The sequence below is a fragment of the Papio anubis genome, chromosome 9 (assembly GCF_008728515.1).
Source record: "Papio anubis isolate 15944 chromosome 9, Panubis1.0, whole genome shotgun sequence".
Lineage (NCBI taxonomy): Eukaryota > Metazoa > Chordata > Mammalia > Primates > Cercopithecidae > Papio > Papio anubis.
This window is the reverse complement of record NC_044984.1, coordinates 113,929,082-113,947,367: the sequence shown is the minus strand read 5'-3', so window position 1 is coordinate 113,947,367 and position 18,286 is coordinate 113,929,082. Positions and strand designations below refer to the sequence as shown.

The window sequence follows — 18,286 nt, the reverse complement described above, 5'->3', positions numbered from 1 at the left end:
ACATGTCATTCACATGGTGGCAAGAGAGAGAAGAATGAGTGTCGAGTGAAGGGGGAAGCTCCTTACAAAACCATCAGATCTTGTGAGAACTCATTCACTATCACAAGAATAGCATGGGGGAAACTGGCCCCATGATTCAATTACCTCCCACTGGGTTCCTCCCATGACACGTGGGGATTATGGGAGCTACAATTCAAGACTGAGATTTGGGTTGGGGACACAGCCAAACAATATCACCCATGTAGATTTTAATAACCATGACTACAATCAGGAAACAGAAATGGTCCATCACCACAGAGAAACTCCCCTGGTGACGCCTTGCAAGTCACACCTTTCCTCCAGGTCCATTGTCTGTTCACTTATATTTGTGGTGTTTGGACATTACCGAGTTCTTTTCTAAGCTATAGAGCTCATCATTTCATAAACCAACCACCATTATTTGAGTGTGCTAAGCAGCCAGTTGCTGTCTCTCTTCTTCCTGCAAAGTATTTTAAAAAGAAGGGACTTTAGTTTCTTTCTGGTTTTAATTTTCCTCTGTGATACAAATGGATCTTAGAGTATAGAACAAGAGCATAGTCTAACATTCTAAGAATTCATGACACTTCACTCTTAGAATATAGAACACATGGGTTCTCATCACATACTTTATAAGGCATGCAGGAGTCTCCTGCAGTGACTCTTCTGTTTGCTAGGGGCCTAGGCTCATATTGGCAAAATGGAATAACAGTGTTCAGGTCTTGACCAGATGCCTTGAACCAGTGAAGGCCACACTTTGACAGAAGAGTGAGCAAGTTTCTGTCTTCTGTAGTAAATGCTAATGATCTCATGGTCACTGCAGCTGGTTATTTGAAACTTATTTATACATGCCTTCCCTGAATGGACACATGATACCTAAATACCCACGGGAGGAAAGTTGGGCAGGAGTCAGAAGTGAGGGTGACCGTTTCTATGCTGAACCTCAAAAAGGTTGCTGTGGGGGACAGCAAGACAGTCATGAAGCTGTGCAGTGGAGACTCCCAGGCACCTGTCAGAAAGCACAGGCAACTCCTGGCATCCACACCTCAAAGAAAAAGAGTTCAAAGTAACCCCATAAATTTTGATAACTGGCACTGAATACCGATAGGTCTAATGTTCTAGGAATTCATGACACTTCACACCAAACTGCAAAGCTACTCCAATGCCCTAAGCCAGGAAAATGTGGAAAGTACTTTGTCCTTTCCTTCTGGTCTTTAGATCAGAACTCTTGCTACATCTCACATGATACCCTGGATGAGACAGCAGTACCTATGGGATTGCTGCCAGTGTAGACCGGAGATGAAACTCTCCAAAGTTATATTTTTATATCTCCCTATATTCGTGGTTCCCAATTCTAGCTGCACCTTAGAATTACTCGGTGTGGGAGGCTTAAAAAATTCCTACACCCAAGTTCGTTCCCAAACCAACTGAATCAGGCTATCTGGGGTGGGACCCCAGCGTTGGATTTTTTTTTTTGAAAGCTTTTCAGGTTATTCTGAGGGGCAGCCAGAATTGAGAACCACTGTCCTAGATGGACGGCCATTCATTAGTTCATTCATTTAAAACCTACTTCTTGAGTATCACCTGTGTGCCTGGCACTGCTCCCTGCCCTCATGGGGCTTACTTTCTGGTAGAGATAAAAAATAAATAAACATGCAAATAAATAAGGTGAATACATAATATTATTAAGGCAAAGAAGGTAGGGTGGAGGAGGGAGATTGTTTTAGCAGAAAGCAGGTAGACTGAGACCTGAAGGCTTGTGAAGAAGCCAGGCCTGCAGAGAGCAGTGGGGAGAGGATGCCTGGCAGGGAGTATGGCAAGTGCAAAGGTCTGGAGGGGGGAAACAAATTTTTTATTGAAGGTTCCCCCAAAAATGCAGTGTGGCTGAGCTGTAGGAGTGAAAGAGAGAGGAGAGGGGACAACAAAGGAAAGAAAAGAGAGGAGAGAGGAGAGAGAGATGAGATAAGGCCAAAGGGGAAACCAGGAGCTATATTAGTCATAATAATGAATCATCATATTAAAATAATAGTTAATATTTATTGAATATTTATTCTGTGCCAGGTCCTGGACTAACCACTATATGTGCTTCATATAATTGGTTCCTTACAATAACCCCCATGGAGATAAAAGTAATCTCATCCCCCATTTTACAGATGAGAAAACTGAGACTCAGAAAGAGGGACATCAACAGTCAAACAGTGTTTCTGTGTTCAAAGGCAACTTTCTAAGGAGACTACAAACATAAGCAAAAGTTAGTGCATCCATCCACAAAGCCCTTAGGATAACTATTTTATTATGCCCAAAGGAACTTAAGAGCAAGATTTGATGCACTGTTTGATGCATAGCACTGGGTAGATGACTTGAATTTTAAATTTAATAAAAATTTGGTTACTGATAGAGAAAATAGGGCAGGTATATCTAAGCTGTGCTACTAATTTCACTGTCAAAAATTCATTTTCTTTTTGTTCTTGCCTCTCTCTCTCTTTCTCTCTTTGAGATGGAGTCTCACTCTCTCACCCAGGCTGGAGTGCAGTGGTGCAATCTTGGCTCACTGCAGCCTCCGCCTCCCACATTCAAGCAATTTTCCTACCTCAGCCTGCCAAGTAGCTGGGATTACAGATGCACGCCATCATGCCCAGCTGATTTTTTTTTTTTTTTTTTGTAGAGAAGGGCTTTCACATGTTGGCCAGGCTTGTCTTGAACTCCTGACCACAGGTGATTCGCCAGCCTCAGCCTCCCAAAGTGCTGGGATTACTGGTGGGTACATGGGATTGGAACATTGTGCTTCCTCAGCTCTAAAGCCTTCCGTTGTCCCCTATTTCCCTGGGAGAAGCTCACATTCTTCATTCTGCCCTTCCCAACTCTGCATGGGTGGCCCCTGCAGCCTCTCTCATCTCATTTGGAGCCTTTTCTCTTGCTCACTGTCTCCCCGTTTCCTGCCCCCTGTCTGTGTCCAGGTCATCTCCTCTCTACTCGTGGCCCTCTTCTCTCTCTGCCTCATGTGGCCAGCATCTCCTTATTCTGGTCTTGGCTGACATGTTGGCACCTTCAGGACAGCCTTCTCAGGCCTCCTCATCTCTTCATTTTTTATTTTTTGAGACAAGGTTTTACTCTGTTGCCCAGTGGTGCAATCATAACTCACTGCAGCCTCAAACTCTTGGGCTCAAGCAGTTCTCCAGCCTCAGCCTCCAGAGTAGCTGGGACCACAGGTGCACGCCACCACGCCCGACTGATTTTTTTCATTTTCTGGTAGAGACAGGGTCTTGCTATGTTGCCCAGGCTGGTCTCAGACTCTTGTGCTCAAGTGATCATCTTGCCTCAGCCTCCTAAAGTGCTGGGATTACAGGCATGAGCCACTGTATTCAGCCAGGTCCCCACATCTTAAGTAGGTACTGTGACCATAGTCAGTAGGTTATGACTCAGCTCCTGGTTTATTTCCCTCGTGACTCTTGACGCAAGTCACAGTCATTTGATTCAGTGGCCTGTTGACTTTTGAGTGTTTGTTCTGCCACCTGACTGTGAGCTCCGTGAAGATGCAGACCATATCTCATTGTATTCATTGCTCCAGTGCCTAATGGAGGGTCTGACACCTAGCATTCCTTTAATATATATTCCTGATAAAAAAGAAAAAATTCATACAGCCAGGTTTTCATTTTCCAACCTGTAGCCCTGCTTTTTAAAATTATTTAAACAGGCTTCTTAGGAATTTGCCCAAATATCTAGCCATTTGGACAGTTGATGATTACTGGTATGTAAAAAGAATTCTTGGTTGACCAAACAGTTGAAGATCCATTTCTATGATCCTAAAAGGATTAATTTTGTTATCTGAATCTTTTTTTTTGTCCTCCACACTACTAAAAAATCAGATGATCTACAGATCTGAGAGACTAGATTAATTTTTTATCTTTCAGTTGATTTTATGCAAGAGTCCTGTAGACTGGACTTAATTTGGATCTTGAGTTTCCCAAAGGCAAGAGCTATAGTGGTATCCACCAATTGTTTTATAAAGTGGAGAATTTTCCATTAGATTGAAATTCAGGAACCATAACCAACATCTTGGGGGTTAAGGTTTTTTTTTTTTTTTTCTCTAATACTGAAAGACATTACATCATGGAGGTTGAAGGTGTGGGCTCTGAGCCAGTCTGTCTGGGTTCCATCCCAGTTTTGCTACCTACCTGCAGAATCATGAGCAAGTCAACTAATTGTCTGTACTGTATTCTCTGTTTCTGTAAATGGGGATGGTGATTTTTTAAAAAAGTACTTAATTAATGGAATTTCCTGGCAGCTTGAGTGGATGAATACACCAAAAGCTCTTAGCATAGTGCTTGGCACATAACTAACAGTTAATAAATGGGAACTATTGTCTATTTTCAGCCATCAGAAGGCAAAGAGTAGGTCTAATGTGACATTTCTTGGCAACTAAAACATTGAATGACATTTTTCCTATGTATTTATTCATTCATTAGACACTTATTAAGCCACTACTACATACTGGTACTGTTGTAAGAACTGGGAACGCCAGCCATGTATGGTCAGGCAGACAAGGTCCCTGCCTTTGAAGAGCTGAAGGAGCCATACCATTAGCACTCAAACCTATCATTAAAAACTTCCAGACAGGGAGAAGTGCTATGAAGGAAATAAGACAGAACCTTATGGTAGGGAGCAACTGGTAGACTGTTTGGTCTTCATTTGATACTACAGATTTACTGATGATTTTCTTTTACGTGGAAACTACCCCCTCCCATCCACAGCTGCCAATATTAGTGTATGTGTATGTAAATTGCACCATGCCCCATTTTATTACAGACAATGTTATAAACTAGATATATGGTTCTTTAATATAATAACAGCAGCTGAACCCAAAGGAAAATCAAGCCTTATAGGGAAGAATATAAAACTTAGTTTTCCTCTGGCTAGCCATATGTAGAAAGCTGAAACTGGATCCCTGCCTCACACCTTATACAAAAATTAATTCAAGATGGATTAAAGACTTAAATGTTAGACCCAAAGCCATAAAAACCCTAAAAGAAAACCTAGACAATACCATTCATCACATAGGCATGGGCAAGGACTTCATGACTAAAACACAAAAAGCAATGGCAACAAAAGCCAAAATAGACAAATGGGATCGAATTAAACTAAAGAGCTTCTGCATGGCAAAAGAAACTACCATCAGAATGAACAGGCAACCTACATAATGGGAGAAAATTTTTGCAATCTCTCCATCTGACAAAGGGCTAATATCTAGAATCTACAAAGAACTTAAACAAATTTACAAGAAATAAACAAACAATCCCATCAAAAAGTGGGCAAAGGAGATGAACAGACACTTCTCAAAAGAAGACATTTATGCAGCAAACAGACACATGAAAAAATACTCATCATCACTGGTCATCAGAGAAATGCAAATTAAAACCCCAGTGAGATACCATCTTACACCAGTTAGAATGGCAATTATTAAAAAGTCAGAAAACAACAGATGCTGGAGAGAATATGGAGAAAAAGGAATGCTTTTACACTGTTGGTGGGAGTGTAAATTAGTTCAGCCATTGTGGAAGACAGTGTGGCGATTCCTCAAGGATCTAGAACTAGAAATACCATTTGATCCAGCAATCCCATTACTGGGTATATACCCAAAGGATTATAAATCATGCTACTATAAAGACACATGCACATGTATGTTTATTGTGGCACTATTCACAATAGCAAAGACTTGAAACCAATTCAAATGTCTATCAATGATAGACTGGATTAAGAAAATGTGGCACATAAACACCACGGAATGCTATGCAACCATACAAAAGGATGAGTTCATATCCTTTGCAGGGACATGGATGAAGCTGGAAATCATCATTCTCAGCAAACTATCACAGGGTCAGAAAACCAAACACCACATGTTCTCACTCATAGGTGGAAATTGAACAATGAGAACACTTGGACACAGAGTGGGGAACATCACACACTGGGGCCTGTTGGGCGCTGGAGCCTGGGGGAGGCATAGCATTAGGAGAAATACCTAAAGTAAATGATGAGTTGATGGGTGCAGCAAACCAACATGGCACAGGTATACCTATATAACAAACCTGCACGTTGTGTGCATGTACCCTAGAACTTAAAGTATAATAATAATAAAACAAAAACAAAAACAAAAACAAAAAAACCCTTAGTTTTCCTCTTTTTTTTTTTTTTTTTGAGACAGGGTCTCATTACATCACCTGGAATGCAGTGGTGCGATGACGGCTCACTGCAGCCTTGACGTCCTGTGCTCTAGTGATCCTCCCACCTCAGTCTCCCAAGCACCTGGGACTACAGGTACACACTACTAGGCCTGGCTAATTTTTTTTTGTTTCGTTTTTGGAGATGGAGTCTCGCTCTGTCGCCCAGGCTGGAGTGCAGTGGCGCGATCTCGGCTCACTGCAAGTTCCGTCTCCTGGGTTCACGCCATTCTCCTGCCTCAGCCTCCTGAGTAGCTGGGATTACAGGCGCTCGCCACCACACTCGGCTAATTTTGTTACTGTATTTTTAGTAGAGACAGGGTTTCACCGTGTTAGCCAGGATGGTCTCCATCTCCTGACCTCGTGATCCACCTGCCTCGGCCTCCCAAAGTGCTGGGATTACAGGCGTGAGCCACTGTATCTGGCCAATATTTTGTATTTTTTGAAGACGGGGTTTTGCCATGTTGCTGAGGCTGGTCTGGAACTCCTGAGCTCAAGCAATCCACCTGCCTTGGCCTCCCAAAGTGCTGGGATTACAGGTGTGAGCCACCGCACCCGGCCTCCTCATTTGTAAAATGGGAATAAGAATATTTATGCACAGGGCTGGGCACAGTGGTTGACACCTATAATCTCAGCACTTTGGGAGTCCAAGATGGGGGAATCACAGGGTCAGGAGATTGAGACCATCCTGGCTAACACGGTGAAACCCCATCTCTACTAAAAATACAAAAAAGTAGCCAGGCATGGTGGCACGTGCCTGTAGTTGCAGCTACTCAGGAGGCTGATGCAGGAGAATCACTTGAACCCGGGAGGCAGAGGTTGCAGTGAGCCAAGACCACACCACCGCACTCCAGCCGTGGTGACAGAGCGAGACTCTGTCTCAAAAAAAAAAAAAAAAAAAAAAAAAGAAAGAAAGAAAAGAGAAAAGAATATCTATGAACAGGTTGGTTGTGAGGCTTAAATGAGATGATGGCAGTAAAGGGGCCTCGCATTATCTCACTTAGTTTTGAAAACTGTGCAGAGAGGTTGACATTAATATTCCCACTGTATAGGTGGGAAAACCTAGTCTCAGAGAAATTAGGATAAGAGCGGAGCTGGGATTCAGACTTAGGAGTTGAGTTCAGAGCCTGGCCCAACATGATGTTTGCCTTTGAATCTGTACCCCCACCCAGTGTACATGTTGGGGGCTAAAGGAGAAACTACAAGCAAAAATGGAAAGCAGTTTTGTGAAAAACTCTGGGATACATAAATAGGCCTCTAAGGTTCACAAAACAGTGAAAGAAGCAAGGGCCAGAAAATCTACAAAAAGGAGAGAAAATATTTGCAATTCACATATTTATGAAGTCTTTGTAGCTAGTATATATATATGTGTGTGTGTATGTGTGTATATATATACACACATATATCTCTTAAACTCAACAATAAAAAGACGAACAACCCACTTAAAGAGAGGCAAAGTCTCTAAATGGACATTTCTTTGAAGAATACAAATTGTCAGTAAGCACAGGAAATGCTCAATATCATTAGTCACTAGAGATATGCAAATAAAAACCTCAAAAAGATACTACTTTGCACCTACTGGGATAGCCACAATAAAAAAGATAATAACATGTGTTATTAAGGATACAGAGAAACTGGAACCCTTGTACAGGGATGGTGGGATTGCAAAATTGTGTGGGTGCTTTGGAAATGGTCTAGCAGTTCCTCAACAAGTTAAACATATCATTATCATACTACCCAACAATTCTACTCCTAGCTCTATACTTAAGAAAATTGAAAACATAAGTTCATACAAAAAAGTTGTTCATGAATATTCCTAGCAGCATATTTTTAAGAGCCAAAGAATGGAATCAACCCAATGTCCATCAATGAATGAACAGAAAAACACAATATGGAATATCCATACAATAGAATATTATTCAGCCTTAAAAAGAATGAAGTACTGATTAATGCTACAACATGGATGAACCCTGAAAACGTGATGCTAAGTGAAAGAGGACATATATGAAAGATCACATATTATATGATTCCATTTATAAGAAATATCCAGAATAGGTAAATCCGTAGAGATAGACAGTAGATTAGAGATTGCCAGGGGTTGTGGGGATGAGTAGTGACTGCTAATGGCTGTATTAGTCCATTCTCATGCTGTTATAAATAAATATCTGAGGGTGGGTACTTTATAATAAAAGAGATTTAATTGACTCACAGCTCCACATGGCTGGGGAAGCCTCAGGAAACTTACAATCATGGTGGAAAGCACCTCTTCACAGGACAGCAGGAGAGAGAATGAGTGCCAAGTGAACTGGGGAAGAGCCCCTCATAAAACCATCGTATGTTGTGAGAACTCACTCAATATGATGAAAACAGCATGGGGGAAACCACCCCTATGATTCAATCACCTCCCACCAGGTCCCTCCCATGACAGGTGGGGCTTATGGAAACTGCAATTCAAGATGAGATTTGGGTGAGGACACAGCTAAACCACAACATTCCACCCACGGCCCCTCCCAAATTTTATGTCCTCACATTTCAAGACACAAAAATCATGCACTTCCAACAGTCACCTGAAGTCTTAACTCATCCAGCATTAACCCCAAAGTCCAGATCCAAAGTTTCATCAAAGACAAGGCAAGTCCCTTCTGCCTATGAGCCTGTAAAATCAAAAGCAAGTAAGTCACTTCCTAGATACAATGGGAGTACAGGCATTGGGTAAATACACCCATTCTAAATGGGAGAAATTGACCAAAACAAAGGATGAAAGTCCAAAATCCAATAGGGCAGTCATTAAACCTTAAAGTTTCAAAATAATCTCCTTTGACTCCATGTCTCACATCCAGGTCATACTGATGCAAGAGGTGGGCTCCCATGGCCTTGGGCAGCTCTGCCTCTGTGGCTTTGCAGGGTATAGTCCCCGCCCTGGCTGCTTCCATGGCTGGTGTTGAGTGTTGTGGGTTGCACCAGGTGCATGGTGCAAGCTATCAGAGGATCTACCATTCTGGCGTCTGGAGGACAGTGGCCCTCTTCTCATAGCTCCACTAGGCAGTGCCCCAATGGGGACTCTGTGTGGGGCTCTGCTCCCACATTTCCCTTCCACACTGCCCTAGCAGAAATTCTTTTTGAGGGCTCCACTCCTGCAGCAAACTTCTGCCTGGACATCCAGGCATTTCCATACATCCTCTGAAATCTAGGCAGAAGTGAGTTTTCTCCCTTTCTCTGTCTCTGTCTCTGTTTCTTTCTTTCCCAGTGACCCCTCCTTATACTCCCTTCCATCTGTAGACTTACATAAATTTCTGAACATAGTCTGATTTTTTTTTTCCAGGTGCAAGAAACTCTTTTTATATAGACCAATATTGTTTTAAATTCCAAACTCCTAGATAGCAGGCTCCCATCAAAATAGCTTGATGTATGTGGCCACTTAGCAAATATTTTTAGAAATAACATCTGAGTTTTTGGATGACTTTGGGATTTCTAGTTTGGGTTTTGCTTGCTCCTGTTTCTACACCTGAAAGTGGTGCTGGGAATTCTGAGACTGGGCTTCCAGACTACAAGGTGCATTTTCTTTTCAGCACCATTGATTCATTCATGCTTGTCTCTCTTCTTCTTGGGCTTTTGGGCTTTTTCTCTCCATAAATATTTTCAGGATAAGTAAGAATTGTCCTTTTTGGCTGTCTATCATTAGAGCCAAAAGCTATGGAGGAATTCTGACAGGCTTGATTGAGAGTATTGTATGATACTTCTTATATTGATGGGGGTAAATCTGTTCAAAGAGAAAGCTTCTAGAACAATCAAAGCTGTTTTCTATCAAAGAGTAAGGCAGGGCCAGACGTGGTGGCTCACGCCTCTAATCCCAGCACTTCAGGAGGCTGATGGGGGTAGATCCCTTGAGCACAGGAGTTCAAGACCAATCTGGGCAACATGGTGAACCATCTATACAATAAATACAAAAAAGTTTAGCTGGGCATGGTGGTGTGTGCCTATAGTCCCAGCTGCCTGGGAGGTTGAACTGGGAGGATCAACTGAGCCTAGGGAGGTCAAGGCTGCAGTGACCTGTGGTTGTACCACTGCACTCCAGCCTGTGCAACAGAGTGAGACCCTGTCTTAAAAAAAAAAAAAAAAAAGGAAAGGCATAGCTGTCTGATTATAATGCTTCATGGGTGTAAGGACTGTCATGTTTGATTTTGTTGGAGAGGCTTACCACATTTCTGAGCCTCAGTTTTCTTAAGGATAAATAAGGAGAACAGCTTTCTTATGTACCTTGCTGGGATTTTTGCAAGGAACAAGTGAAATCGTGTCAATATGAAATGCTTTAAAAAGTAAAGACAAATGTATAAATGGTACAATAATAATAATAATGATAATAATAGAAATACTAAACTACTATAAAAATTACCCACAGCAAAGAACAAATGAAGTTATCAAAGAGGAGTAAAATAGAGAAAGTCTCCTTTAGTTTGGGGAATAGAAGATATGATACAAAGGGTAAAGGAAACAAAGTCAAGCTCCTGAATTTCACCTGCAGCAAAAAAAAAAAAGAGAGTGAGGGAGGAAGGAAATTAGCAAAAATTTGGCTAGGGAGACTCATTAAAAACAGCCAACTTAGCCAAGCATAGCGGCTCATGCCTGTAATCTCAGCACTTTGGAGGCTGAGGCAGGAAGATCACTTGAGGCCAGGAGTTTGAGACCAGCTTGGGCAACACAGGGAGATTCTGTTTCTACAAAAAAAAATTTAAAAATTAGCCAGGCTTAGTGGCTCATGTCTGTCATTCCAGCACTTTGGAGACTGAAGTGTGAGGATCGCTTGAGTCAGGATATTGAGGCTGCAGTGAGCCATGATTGCACCATTGCACTCCAGTCTGGGTGACAGAGTAAGATCCTGCCTCAAAAACAAAAACAAAACAGAAAAACAACAAAAACAAACCAAACCCAAAAACACCCAAGTTGGAAGAAAGGGGGAGAGGTGGGTCTACAACGCAAGAATGTTAAGGATGGATACCATGCAATCTTCCCATATAAACAGCAGCTGTACTCATTAAAATGAGAACCAAGGTATTATTAAGAACAGTATTTCCCAAAATGTGTGCTGTGGCATATTAGCCTTGTGATCCAAGAATCCGGGAAAATGCTTAGTAAATGCCCTATACTATACTATTCCATTAAAGAGCCACAATGCATGGTGGTTTGCCAAAGGCTCCAAAAAGCTCCAAAGGAAAGAAAAGACTTAACTTTTGCTCAACTCAGCATTTGGTTTCTCAATTTAATCCTCTCCTGCACCTGTACCTTTTTTGGTAAAATTTGTTATCACCAGACACAACCAGTTTTCTGAGAAGCAGCATTTTGGAAAGTCTGGCTTAATTCTTGAACGTGCAGACCTGGACATTCTCAGGTATGTTCAGGCTCACATTTCTGGATGAGGGGCTTTGAGCTGAAGAGTGTCCTGCCCTGAACTAACAAACTGAGAATAAAGACAAATTTCCAAACGTGGACCCACTGGTCTGCAATGTGAACATATTGGTGAGCTCTGGAGCAGCCAGGAAAATTATCCTTGGGAACCAAGCCTTGGCCAACCTCTCAGTGACCCTTGGCATTTGCCTGAGTCTCCTGGATATTTTCCAAAGAAGGTTTTGGCAGGAATGCAGAACACAGTTGGGGAAGGGAAGCAAACCCTCAGAGATAAAGGTAGGAGCAGACTTTGACCTGTATAGTCATTAATTCATTAATTCATTTATTCATTCATCAAATGTTTGTTACATGTGGACTTCATGCTTGACATTGTGCTAGGTGCTGGGGCTAACAGTGTAATCTTAAGGGGCTCACATACACAAATCAGTGCAAGGAAGTAAAGATGACCCGAGAGGAAATCTGTTCAGAGTATAGAGGGCACAACCTTGAGTGAAAGAGAGGAGGCAATCAAAAAAGGCTTCATGGAGGAGGTGATTTTCTAGCTGAGCCTTGAAAGAGGAGTGGAGTCTGCATTTTAACAAGATCCTTAGGTGATTAAAGTTCTAGGATGTGAATTCTACCTGGGCTCCCCTTGATGATTATTTGAAGGTATTCTTCAAAGTCATCATTGACATTCACACATAAACCAGAAATAGTTTTCTTACTAATTAATGACAAGCTCTACCTCAACCATAGCCTTTTTGGCCAACTCATTTAATAGCTGCTGTCTTGTTCTCTTATCTGCCGCTTATCTGGGCAGATAATGACTTAGGAGTCATTAGGAGTCAGATAATGACTTAGGAGGAGAATTCAGAAGTTCTATCTGAATTTCTTTCTTTTTACTTTTTTTGTTTGTTTGTTTTGAGACAGGGTCTCATTCTGTTGCCCAGGCTGGAGTGCAGTGGCATGATCTCGGCTCCCTGCGATCTCCACCTCCTGGGCTCAAGTGATTTTCCTGCCTCTGCCTTTTGGGTAGCTTGGACTACAGGCACTCACTACTGTGCCCAGCTATTTTTCTTTTCTTTTCTTTTCTTTTTTTTTTTTGTAGAGACGGGATTTTATCATGTTGCCCAGGCTTGTCTCAAGCTTCTGAGCTCAGGTGGTCCACCCCCCTCAGCCTCCTAAAGTGCTAGGATTACAGGCGTAAACTACCATGCCTGGCCCTCTTTTTACTTTTTATTATGGAAAGTTTTAAATGTATACACAATTTGACGGGGTAATATAATAAATCCCCATGTTCCCATAACCCAGCTTCCACTGTCATGCATTAGTGGCCAATCTTGTTATATCTCTATCCCCACATATTATGTTATAACAAACCCAGCCTTTACAGCATTTCATCAGTAAATTTAAATGGCTCTTAAATTGTATTTTTAAAAATTAGGAGCACACAGATTCACATCTTGAAATAGACATAGTCTGTACCACCCATGATCTGAAAGGACTCTAAAAACAGTTTAAATTCTAGATTCTCAAATACCAAATGTCAGTGGCCACCAAGAGGCAAAACTTACGAAAGTAACTGATGAGGCAGGGCTGCTGGGGAAATGTGCATATTTGCAAAATCTATGGGTATCTGGAACGCAACCTTCCCATGATGACACACTTTGGACAGGGTCTTCGTCATCTGGAACCATCTGAATGCTCTTCAGAGCTTCAAGCAAGAAATTCACAAGAAATAAGTCACAGGGGTCTGTAATTTTAATACCCCATTTCTCATGTGACAATCTCAGCTGTGGAAAGAGCCAGAGAACATTGGGAGAAGTGACAGGGAGACAGCCAATGAATCAGCATTCGGTGCTCCAACTAGCGGGCAGTGTCAAGCCCTCTGGATCAGTTGCCTGCACCAAGACCTGTTATTTCCAAGTTCACAGACACACACGATCTTCCCCCTACACCTAGCTGAAGTTCACCTGAAGCAGTTTTGACGGGCGAACAGCCAAAACTGTATTTCAAGCTTTGGTGGAGCTTGGGTCAGATGGAAAAAACACGTGGTTTGGTTTGTTTTTCATCCCGTGAGTATTTACTGACCACTGACCTTATCATCCACAGCAGGTACGGTCAGACTTGGGGCATGGCTGTGGCTTACGGTGCCGGCCCACAACCAGATCATGGGTTGTGACAAAGCCTTCAGACCAATCATCCATTATCAACTGCATCTTCTGTGGGTGTGAGAGACGGGTTGCCTTGTTTTCAGGAGCATTTCTCTGTCTCTTATCTGTGTCCAGTCCCTTTTCTGGATCCCACGTCTTTTTTCTTGACTTACTCCCTTCTTTTTGGGAGGCACATTCGCCCATGACTTTCTGAGAAAAGATGTACGCCAGACAATTTATTTGAGACCTTAAATGCCTGGAAAAGTCTTTATTCTTCTCTCTCCCTTGAATGATTATTTAGATGGGTCTAGAACTGAAGTTGTGAATAATTTTCTTTTAGGATTTTTGAAGTCATCTTTTCACTATTGTTTAGCCTTCAGCATTCCTGATAAGAATTCTGAAGCCATTATTAATCCATATGAGCTTGTTAATGGGTGGGTGGATGGCATCCTCTCTCTGGAGGACTCCTAAAGATTTTTTCTTTTGGACTGGTCACATCCTTGGAGAGAAATTCTCCAATTTCTGTCCAGGAAACCAAGTTGGGGAAGGAGCTTCCTTGTTCAACATTGCAGCTTTCCATGAATCTCGTTTTCAGCTTGGCACCTAAACTCTTATCTCAGCTGTGCCTGGTGTCTACAGTCATTCTGTTTAATCTTACCACAGAGAAAATCTCTAATCTTCTGAGATGGTGAGGAAGTGGGGGCCTGGCTGTGTGGGGTGGTAGGCGATCTCTGGCAGTTCCACGACTTCATAAACAGACTTTCAAAGATTTTCCCTACCCTTTATTCCTAACATCAAAGGCAGTGTCTTCAGCTAGTACCTCCAATTTCTGAGCTTTCCTAGAGCTTTGCAGAGAAAAATGACTTTCTTCTTGTTGGCTACTATTTGTACAGGATTTAGATTTCAGTGTCACCTACTACGCAAAATTAGTTGATGTCCAACCAGCTATTTTCCATCATCTAAGATTTTGTCACCACATTCATTTCTTCTTCTGTTTTCCTAATTTGTCCTTGAGTGTTTATATCATTTTAAATTCATTTACTACCATTTTTTTTAAAATTCTGGGCACATATAGGTATATACGTTTATGGGGTACATGAGATGTTTTGATACAGGCATGCAATGTGAAATAAGCACATCATGGAGAATGGGGTATCCATCCCCTCAAGCATTTATCCTTTATGTTACAGACAATGTAATTACACCCTTTAAGTTATTTAGAAATGCATAATTATTATTGACTGTAGTCACCCTATCGTGCTACCAAATAGCACTTACTATCATTTTAAGTGGTCTTAGAAGGGGTGGGAGCAAAACAGGTATGTTCAATATTTCATGATTAATCAAAAGTCCTCTTTGCTTATTTGTATGTGTTTCAGTTTGGCATTAATATTTACCTTATGCTGCAACAAATTTTTATTCCAGTGACATGTCTACTATTTGTCATTGTTTTTATTCTTATCAAATTTTCTAGTCGCAATAAAAACAGAAAAACTGGAAAAGGTAATGGCTTGTATCTCTAGAATAGACATATCTTCCATCATCATCACCATCATCAAATCAATACTTATTGAATTCTAGCTGTGTTCTAAGCAGTGACCTGAAAACTTTTGACTTTTATTATCTAATCTCCACAATTGCATTTGGGTAAATACTATCACAACCCCCATTTTACAAGGTGGAAAAACCAAGCTTCAGAAAGATCGAGGCACTTGCATAAAATCATAAGCACATCAAAGAAAAGGATTGGAACCTTAATGGTTGGTCTCTAGACAGGGATGTGTGTAAGACATGTCAGGCAATGGTGTGCTTGGGAATCTCGACTAGGGGTTGCACCATTCCCCTTGAAGGCATTTAGAAATGTGGGAGCATCTGTGGTGGTCTCGATGATTTGGGGGTGCTACTGGCATTTGGTGGAAAGACTCAAAGTACTACTGTCCTGCCATGCTATGAATTGTTCCCCAGTGAAGAATGGGCAAATCCCCACACACTTATTGGTAGGTGTGAGAGAGAAGTGCTAATGAAAAGCTTATAAGCCACCCGGTCAAAAGTCATTGGTTATTTTGTATCCATGATTAGAGAGAGCAATTGGTTCAGTTTTGCAAATGATTCATCATGATGTCATCAAGAATTGAGGGCTGGCACAAACTTGTCTTCTGAGTAAGGTAGCAAATTCCAGCGACAAAACCAATAGACAGTGAATTAACCCTAAATTTGCCAACATTCTTGCAGCTTGCCTAGAGCCCCACTTCTTTGAGATCCAGGAGGGCAGAGACCTTTCTGATCTTATTTGCCACTTGATAGAGACAAAGGAATAGCTGGAATAGAGCCTGGCACCTAATAGATGCTCAATAAGTACGTGCTGAATAACAAATAAATATTCTTTCTCCAGGGTCGAGGGCCACATTAGGAAATTATGGGGTTCTTTTACAGGGAATAAACAGATAGCCAGGGATGGGTGGGATCATGGTGAATGAGGCCTGAAAGCCAGCTTGTGCTCCTCACCAAGCTATGTGCCCTGGTGGAGGGTTGTGTCTGCATGGAGAAAATGTGCCATATTCAAATTCACGCAAAGATGCAATATGAGCTACCAGGAACCCAGTCTAGGGAGAAATTCTTGAGATATGCGTCTCTCACATTGACGTTAAGTATGCTTTCAACAAATAGACTTTCAATACATAGAGGAAGCAACACTTCTCTGCCCCTGACAATGCTTGACCTGTCCACACTCAATACAATAAGACATGTTGGACTAGAGTTCATCTGCGGTGTGCCACCTCCTAACCCCCAGGACCCCAGGACTCCCCTGGAGCTACATGGGGTGGTAGAAAGAACACAGAAATCCACAACTTGAAGAACACTCTTCTTGAATGTGTATTTTTCCAAAGTAGTTTTCTTTGCCAGCACCTACTCTAATTTGGTGATTTTATAGAAAGCTTCTCAGGCTTGGTTTAATAAATATTTAAGTACTGATTGTTTTCAGATTGTTGGCTCTTTTTTACCATTCTGGAAACTAATTATTTTGAACCTTGCCAATATGTTCCACACATCCATGTTTATATCAGTTTGCGTCATCCTACAGTGCTTCTTCACTGGGATGATCTTGGTATTGCGAACATGTCCATTCTTCACTGGGGGAGAGCCCCTAGCATGGCAGACATTAGTACTTTGGCTCTTTCCACCAAATGCCAGTAACACCCCAAATCATTGAGAGCACCACAAATCATAAATTACAGAGAAGTGAGAGTTGAAAAAAGTGAGAGTTGAAAAAGGACCGAACATCACAAGAGACCCTAGGGGAAGCAAACGCCTGGCAGAATTGGTCTCCCACCTTCCTACTGCACATCTTTCCTCTTCCTCTTTGTCCTTTGTCCTTTGGAGTCCTTGTGATGAAACTGATCAAGCCCAGAGCTGCACTATATCAATGGGAAAACACTTCCAGTACCTTAGAGAAAGTGCAACAGGAAGGGTGTAGGGCACACCGTTTAGAATTTCTGTTTGTTTTCATATGTAACATGATATCTCCAAGTTCCAAATCTATACATCTGACAATTATTGCATGTACCTAGCATAGTGCTAACAGCTAGAATGCTTTGTTTTGTTTCATCCTTACAACAGTTTTGCTCATCTTAAAACAGTGTTCACATTCCCATTTTATAGATGAAGAAACCAAGGGTTTAAAAAGGTACAAAACCTGGCCGGGCGCAGTGGCTCACCCACATAATCCCAGCACTTTGGGAGGCCGAGGTGGGCGGCTCACTTGAGGTCAGGAGTTTGAGATCAGCCTGGGCAACATGGTGAAACCCCGTCTCTACTAAAAATACAAAAATTAGTCGGGCGTGGTGGCCTGCGTCTGTAATCCCAGTTAGTTGGGGTGGCTGGGGTGGGAGGATCGCTTGAACCCAGGAGGTGGAGGTTGCAGTGAGCCAAGATTGTGCCACTGCACTCACTCCAGCCTGGGTGACAGAGCGAGACTCTGTCTCAAATAAAGAAAGAAAGAAAGAAAGAAAGAAACAAACAAACAAACAAACAAACTTGTCCATAGTAAACTGTCTCCAGGGTCTGTTCTGGCAACAGAATAGTCTCTTATAAAACTGAAAAAGGCTTGGGGGAGGGAATGGGGAAGAGGGGATTAGAAAAGGAAGTTTCAATTCAAAGCATGTGCAAACCTCTTCTCCCAGGGCATACCAAGCAGCATCATTAATATCTGACCTGTCACTACCAGCTGGAGTGCCAGCTCATTTCAGACCAATGAGGGAAAAAGGCTTTGCACGCAGTTTTCTAAGTGGCACTGGGAAAGGGGTGAATTGGCTGCTTCATTAATAAACCAGGATAGAATGTGGGCACCAGTGCCAGCCAGACAGTCTGCTGCTGCCTGGAGAATTTGGCTGCAGCATCGTTTCCAGACTCTCGGCAAAAAGAGTCAAGACCGGATATATGGGGATAGGAAGGAAGGGAGGAAATTGGCTGGTTGGTCTGAAGGAACCGGATGCGACGGCTGCCGGGCCTCCAGGATGGGAA

General features: G+C 42.1%; 1 protein-coding gene across 2 annotated transcripts in view; it reads right to left on the bottom strand.

The window, feature by feature from the left end:
* The window catches only part of TMEM233 (transmembrane protein 233), a 47,359-nt gene that overhangs the window by 26,481 nt on the left and 2,592 nt on the right, over nt 1-18,286 (bottom strand). The window lies entirely within an intron of this gene.